The following is an 8462-nucleotide window of genomic DNA, read 5'->3' on the forward strand; positions in this document are numbered from 1 at the left end:
AGGAAATCTTGTCAAATGCTGCAACATGAATGAAACTTGAAGACATTATGCTAAGTTAAGTCACAAAAAGGCAAAACCTGAATAATTTCACTTTTATGAAAGTGAAATTGGTAGTAGTTTCTTTTCCTGCCTTTCTAAGATCAGAAAACCTCTTCAAGACCTATCACAAGAGAATAGGGTATTCAAAAATTAGGGACATGGTTTGATCTGGGATTGATCTAGAAGTAGCTAAGAGTTTGAGCTACTCTTATATACAGGTATCTATATTAGTAAAATGATGGTTGCCAGAAGCTGAGAGAAAGAAAACAAGAAGAATTTTTCAATAGGCATAAGGTTTTAGTTTTGCAAGAAGAAAAAGTTCTAGAGATATGTTGCACAACTACTAGACTATACACTTAAGGTTAAGATGGTATATTTTGTACATCTTTGACCGCACACACACAAAGAATTAATAGAATTGTTGGACGATAGGATATGCATATCTTCAGCTTTAGAAAATAAAGCTAAATTGTTTCTAAAGTGATTGTGCCAATTACACTCTCGCTAACAGTATACAAGAATATTGTTCCTCATCCTTACCAACATTTGGTATTGTCATGCTTTAAAATTTTTGCCAATCTGATAGATTGTTTTAATTTGCATTTTGTTGATTACTGGAGAGCCTAAGCATCTTTTCACATGTTTATTAGCTATTTAAATTTCCACTTAAGTGAATGGCCTATTCATGTCTTTTGCCCATTTTTTGATGGATCTGTTTGTCTTTTCTTGATGATAAGTCAGTTCTGTATATGTTTTGTATACAGATACTTTATCAGTCAATGAGTAGCAAAAATCTCCATTTGTGGCTTGTATTGTCACTTTTTACATAGAGGCCTTTAAAGGAAACAAGGTTTTTAAAATCTATTCAGATTTATCTATCTTTTCAATTATAATTTCTTTATATCTTGTTTAAAGAACTATTTCCCTACCCTCAGATCATAAAGGCATTCTGTGTTTTCTCCTAAAAAATTAAGATGGTGGGATTGAATTTTGAAGAGATGTGAGAATTTGTAATCACCAAAAGAGGATTTCCTTCTTTTATAGCAGTCAGATGCTGAGATGGTCCGCTTACATGGAGTTAGAGCTGAAGCTGCTGCAGAGAGAGTTCGTCTAACTTCAGGAGGTGTTTTCAATCCATGAGGGTCTGCAAAGTTTCACTGGCTTATTGAAGCAATGGAGTCTATTTTATTTTGTTTAGTAGCAGGGGATGGTTGCCTGGGGGTTGTTGAACACTAGAGAGATTATAGTTTGACTGGGAGGGAAGAAATGAAGAATCAAGAGACAGGCAAAATGAATCTTGAGTTCTTTGTGAACCTAAAAATATCACTAACAGGCTACAAGGCACAAACTAAAAATGAATGTGTACAGCTCTCTCTGTCTCTGCTTCCATATTTACCCCTAACCCAGACTTCTTATCTAGCAGAAATAAAAGTCTCAAGAGAATATGACCAAAATCATAGTGAAGAGGATAAAAGTAAAAAAAACACTGAGGCCTGGCTGGTGTAGCTCAGTGGACTGAGCTCGGCCTGTGAACCAAAGGGTTGCCAGTTCCATTCCCAGTCAGGGCACATGCCTGGGTTGCAGGCCAGGTCCCCAGTAGGGGGGTGTGCGAGGGGCAACTACACATCGATGTTTCTCTCCCTCTCTTTCTCCCTCCCTTCCCCTCTCTCTAAATAAATAAATAAATAAAATCTTTAAAAAACCACTGAAAGTTAGAAATTATTTGAAGACCAACAGATATAAGGACTCACCTTCTCTGGAGCCTTAGAAATTTCGTCTAAAATGGCCTTGAGTGGAGAAAGGAGGAAACTTCTAGAGCTGTTTGGATCTCTGCAGAGGACCTTTCTTTTGAGCCTTTGATTAGGTCAGCTGAAAAGTCCTTCTGGCTCTACTTCACCAGGATGGCTACCCCAAAAAGGACATTTCAAGAGTCAATGGAGAAGGTTTGGGGGAAGAAGGGGAGACAGAAAGCCTGTCCTTTAGAGCAGAAAAGGAGTGGAGTGAGAGGAAAAGCTCTGGAGAGAGACTGACAGAGTGGGGATGAATGACACTCCTGCCTCCTCCAGAGGGACATCACTATCAATCTTTAGTTTTCATCCTAGGCAAGTGAAGGGGAGCAAGAGAGTAAGGACAATGTAGTGTAAATTATTACACAGCCCTTGGCTTTCAGAGTACTGCCAGTAAAACAGATTTATGGAGTGAAACCTCAAGTATAGATTTCTAGAAAATGTTCGCACCACCTTCAGGCACACCTATCAACTACATTTGGGTGCTCGTGCATGCAGGTCCCCCCTTCCCTGGCCATGTGCATACACATACACTCATGCCCATAAAAACAGCATGTGTGCAATAGTGTTCAACATAATTCATTACACTTTTAGGAAATAACTCTGCCCATTCTTCTTTTTTTCTGTTTCCACAGACTGTAGGCTAGATCCAGTCAGTGGCATGGGTTTTGCTCAGGTTGGCATGGTATGAGAGGAGCACCAGCAAAAGTAACAATGAGTTGAAGAAATCTGCACTGAGGATTTTGACTGTAAATGATTGCCCCAAGAAAAGACATGAGGAAAACAGTGTCTTTTGCAGGTGTTCTCTCAACTAGTTTATATAAAAGGGAGTTTAGTTTGATCACTACAGACAGTGAGAGTACAGCCATTGGACAGATGCTTAAGGTAACTCTTGGAAAATTCGGCTAAAAAATTAGGACTGTAACTATAAATAACAGATAGGTTGAACCTGGGGTGATGTATATCTGCCTCCCATCTCCTTCTATCTATTTACAGTTTCCTGGGAGTTGGGGTACAGCAAGGAGTGGGAGTGGGGGACATTTGATTTTACACCCATGGGTGCTCTAATGAGGAAGCTTGCCATCCTGTCTGGGTTTCTAAGGAGTTCGCTCAGGGGGCTTGTAAACAAGGACTTCTAAGCCAAACCCATGGCTAAGTCCTGGCTGATTTGAAACTGCCTCTTAGACAAACTGACAAAGTGAGAGGGGAAGGTAGACTTGGTTGTTGAGAGGGCAACTCAACCATCTTCCCACCCATGGTTGGCTCTTAATACCACCCTGCCCTGGTTGTAACCACTCTTTCCTAAAAAACTTGCTTTCTTCATTTGATTTCAATGTTAGTGTTTGGGAAGTAACTTCTGGCATTTAACTTTCCTCCCTTATGCTTCAGGGCTAACAACATCTAGGACATGCAAGCAGAAGAATGTAAATGTTTAAAAACAATTGCAGAGTCATTCCTTGTGATATCATAAGATCAGTTGTATTCATTTTTATTTGACATTTATTAGGTTGAACTCTATGCAATTCCTACATATTTGACCACTTTGGCTTATAAACATGATTATCTCATAAGTCTCAGTTGAATATTAGGAATCTACAGTGTGCTTAGTAAGACAATGAAACAATTTGGAGTAAATGTTAAAAACTAGAGCCAAACTGATTTTTAAAAAATTCACATCAGCTCTATCAGCTAGTCTTGAGTAGGTTTTGTAACTTTTCTGTGTCTCTGCTTCCTCACCCTTAGAATGAAAATAATAATAGTGTTGATACTTACCTCACAGGGTTGTTGTGAGAATTTAAATGAGCTGTCCTATATAATACACTTAGAACAGTGCCTAACTTGGAGCAAACTCTATATAAATATTGACTATTAGTACATTCTAGTCACTGTTATCTCATGTAATTTTATTGTTAAGCATTTCAGGCATACAAAAATGTATAAATAATAAGAAAATGAACATTTATGTGCCCACATTCTATCTTAGAAATAAACCATTAGAGATACAATGAAAACCCATGGATACCCTGCCCCATCTCATTAATGTCCCTCTATTCTTAGAGTTAGTTCTGTTCAGAATTTGATGCTTACCATAAAAATTTTTAGTACTTTTACTACATACATACATACATATATATATATATAAGCCATATATAGTATATTGACATGTTTCATACCTTTTTAAGTGGTGTCATACCATACTTAACCTTCAACTTGCTTTTGTTGTTCAGTATTCTGCTTTTTAAAAATTTTTGTTTGCTTTTTATTTTTTATTTATTTTTTGCCATTTAAAACATTTTTAACAGATTTTATTTACTTATCTTTAGAGGGGAAGGAAAGGAGAGAGGGAGAGAAATATCCATGTATGGTTGCCTCTCGTGCATTCCCTGCTGGGAACTGGCCTGTAACCCAGGCATGTGCCTTGACTAGGAATCGAACCGTGGTTGTTTGGTTCGCAGGCCCATGCTCAGTCCACTGAGCCCTACCAGCCAGGGCCAATATTTTAAATTTTAATTGTTGTTCAAGTACAGTTTTCTGCCTTTTACTCCCATCCCAGCCCCCAGCCCTTCCTCCCGTTTCCACCCCCTGCCCTTGTTTTTGTCCATGTGTCCTTTATACTTGCTCCTGTAAACCCTTTTCCCCTGAAATTCCCTCCCCTCTCCCCTCTGGTCACTCACTGTCAGCCTGTTCTCTATTTCAGAGTCTTTGGTTGTTTCAGAGATTTTGCTTGCTTGTTTGTTTTGTTGATTAGGTTCCTGTTAAAGGTGAGATCATATGGTATTTGTCTTTCACCACCTGGCTTACTTTGCTTAGCATAATGCTTTCCAGTCCCATCCATGATGTCACAACAGGTAGGAGCTCCTTCTTTCTTTCTGCTGCATAGAATTCCATTGTTTAAATGCTGATATTCATCTATGTGGATACACGAAGCTTTAATTGATTCTTTTTAACTGCTCTATAGTATGCCATTGTAAAGAATGTGCCACAGTTTATTTAGCCATTGTCCTTTGGAAGAACATTGAGATTGCTTCCAAATTTTTGCTATTACAAACTCATTTGATTTGGTCAATCAGTTTTTATTGACTAACTGATACTTTCAGGTACTCTTTTAAGTACTGAAAGTTCAGCAATGAACAAAAAACAAAATAAAACTGTGTCCTGCCCTACCCAGTTTGCTCAGTTGGTTAGAGCATCATCCCAATATGCCAGGGTTGCGGGTTCCATTCTGGGCTGACACATACAAGGATCAATCAATGAATACATAAGTAAGTGGAACAAAAAAATGATGTTTCTCTCTCTCTCAAATACATTTTTTGTAAAAAAAAAAACAAAAAAACCCTGTATCCTCATGGAACTGACAAAGCAGTGGAAGAAAAATGGCTAACAAATATAATATATTAAAGACTATATAGTCCTGGTTGGTGTGGTTCAATGGGTTGAGCTCAGGCTATGAACCAAAGGGTCACTGGTTTGATTCCCAGTCAGGGAAAAGGCCTGGGTTGTGGGCCAGGTCCTCCACAGGGGTCATGTGTGAGGCAACCACACATTGATCTTTCTCTTTCTCTCTCCCTTCCCTTCTCTCTAAAAATAAATAAATAAAATATTTTCTAAAAGACTATGCAATACGTTAGAAAAGTTATGAGAGAATAAAAGCCAGGTAAATGGGCTGGGGAGTGCCAAAGTGATCTATGATTTAAACAAGGAGTCAAGGAGGGCCTTACTGAGAAGGTGACATTTGAGAAAAGACCTGAAGGAAATCAGGGAGTGAGCCATGCAGGTGTCTAGGTGATGTACAAGGCAGAAGGAATGGTTAGTGAAGAAAGGTCCAGGATTAGAGAAATGCTACAATGTATATTCTGGTACACTGATCCCTTCTCCCATTTGGGAGTAGAATTGCTGGGTTATAGAGTATGTATGTCTATAATAATACTCGATATTGCCAAATTGCTCTCCAAAGACATTATACCAATTTGTGCTACCACCAAAAGTATGAAAGGTCAGATTGTTGTATCTCTGTCAGCACTTGGTATTACCAAGCTTTTAAATTTTGATAATGTGATGTTGTGAAATAATTTCTCATTGTTGTTTTAATATGTATTTTATGACTACTAGAGAGTTAAACATCTTTTATATTTTTGTTGACCATTCAGGTTTCTTCTTCTGTGGCTTTCCTGTTCATATTATTTGCTCCTTTTTAAAAAATATATTTATTGATTATGCTATTACAGTTGCCCTAATTTTTTCCTTTTGTTGCCCTCCACCTTATACCCCCATTCCATCCAGCAATCCTCCCCTGTTAGTTCATGTCCATGTGTTAAGATTTTATTTACTTATCTTTAGAGAGAGGGGAAGGGAGGAAGAAAGAGAAGGACAGAAACAACAAGGTAAGTGTGGTTGCCTCTCATGCACCTCCTACCAGGGACCTGGCCTGCAACCTAGGCATGTGCCCTGACCGGGAATCAAACTGGTGGCCCTTTGGTATGCAGGCTGGCACTCAATCCACTGGGTCACATCAGCCAGGGCTTTTTTTTTTTATAGATTCAGTTGTTGATAGTTGTGAGTTTGTTGTGTTTATACTTTTGATCTTCATCATTTTCTTAAATAAGTCCCTTTTACATTTCATGCAATAATGGCTTGGTGATGATGAACTCCTTTAGCTTTACCTTGTCTGGGGGGAACTTTATCTGCCTTTTCATTCTAAATGATAGCTTTGCTGGATAGAGTAATCTAGGTTGTAGGTCCTTGACTTTCATGACTTTAAATACTTCTTTCCAGCCCCTTCTTGCCTGTAAGATTTCTTTTGAGAAATAGCTGATAGCCTTATGGGAATTCCTTTGTAAGTAACTCACTCCTCTTGCTGCTTTTAAGATTCTCTCCTTATTTTTAATCTTGGGAAACTTGATTATGATGTGCCTTGGTGTGTTCCTCCTTGTCTCCAATTTCTTTGTGACTCTCTGGGCTTCCTGGACTCCCTGAGGTTTAGTTGTAATTCTTGCTGCAGTTGCGTGAGGAGGCGCATGTCTAACTACACCTCCATTTTGACTGGAAGTCCTTTGTTCCTTTTTCTATTGAGTTTTTGTCTCTTAATGATTTTTAGGAGTCCTTTGTATATCCTGAAAATTAATACCTTGCCCAATATCTGCATTGCAAATATCTTCTCCTAGTCTGAAACTTATATATTGATAGTGTTTTGAATGTAATAAATATAATATTCTAAAGATTTTTAAAAGATTTTATTTATTTATCTTTAGAGGGTAAGGGAAGGAGAGAGGGAGAGAAATATCAGTGTATGGTTGCCTCTCATGTGTCTCCTACTGGGAACTGGCCTGTAACCCAGGCATGTGCCCTGACTGGGAATCAAACCTCAATCCTCTAGTTTGTAGGCCTGCGCTCAATCCACTGAGCTATGCCAGGCGGGACCTAAAGATGTTTTAAAGTGAATCAACACAGTGTTTAATTTTAATTTCATCCCATTTTTCAAACTTTTTCTTATGATTTACGAGTTTTTGTATGTTGTTTAGGAAATTTTTTCCTATCTTAAGATCATAAAAATTCTCATTCACTCACTTATTAATTTGATAATACATTGAATGTCTGCTTTGTGTTAGGAACTGTTTTAGACTCAGGGGATACAACTGAGGATAAGATAAGCAACATTGTGGACTTAGATTCTAGTGTGGGAGAAAGGCAATAAACAATAGATAAAAACAAAATAAGCCATGAAGAAAAATAAAGCAGGATGAGGAGATAAGTAAAAACCAATAAGCTGTTTGCTATTTTAGATTGAGTGGACAGGGAAGCCCTTACAGGATCACATTCATCAGAGAACTGAAGATGGTGAGGAAGCAAGAAGTGACGGTATCCAAGGAGAGTCACATTCCATACAGAGGAAACAGCAAGTGCAAAGGCCCTAACATATCAACCTGCTTTGTGGGATACAGAACGATTGAAAGAATGGTGAGTGTGGCCAAGTGGCATGAGCAAGGGGAAGAGTGTTAAGTGGTTACTTCAAAGAAGTAGCCAAGAATTTTATTCTGTGATGGGAAATCACTGGAGTATGTTGAGCGGGGGAGAAATTTGTTTTTTTTTAAAGATCATTATGACTACTATCATAATATCCAGGAAATAAAAATAAAAGCAAGAAGATTAATTAGAAGTTTATTGCTAGAGTCTCAGTGAGAGGCAATAATAACTTAGACCAGGATAATAGCAGAGAAAATCATGACAAGTAGTCAGATTCAGAATATGTATAAGTTAGACCTAGTAAGATGTTCCAGTGAATTTGGCAAGGATTACATGAAAGAGAAGTCAAGGGTAATTCCAGGGTTTTTTCCTGAGCAAGTGGATGGATGATGGTTTTGTTTTCTTAAATGGGGAACATTGCAGTAAGAGAAAGATTTGGGAGAAAATAAATATTTTGTTTTTGAAGTGTCTGTTAGACATCCAAATGGAAGTTGTGAATTGATAGAAGAGTATATCAGTGTGGTATTTAGGGGATAAGTATAAGCTAGAGATGTCAATCTAATAGTCATTAGCATAATAATGTTTCTTACTTTAAATTCTTTTTTTAAAGATTTTATTTATTTATTTTCAGAGAGAGGGGAAGGGAAGGAAAAAAAGAGGGAGAAAAAGATCAAT

This window comes from Artibeus jamaicensis, unplaced genomic scaffold (genome assembly GCF_021234435.1).
Source record: "Artibeus jamaicensis isolate MK-2021 breed Jamaican fruit bat unplaced genomic scaffold, CSHL_Jam_final contig_233, whole genome shotgun sequence".
Classification (NCBI taxonomy): Eukaryota; Metazoa; Chordata; class Mammalia; order Chiroptera; family Phyllostomidae; genus Artibeus; species Artibeus jamaicensis.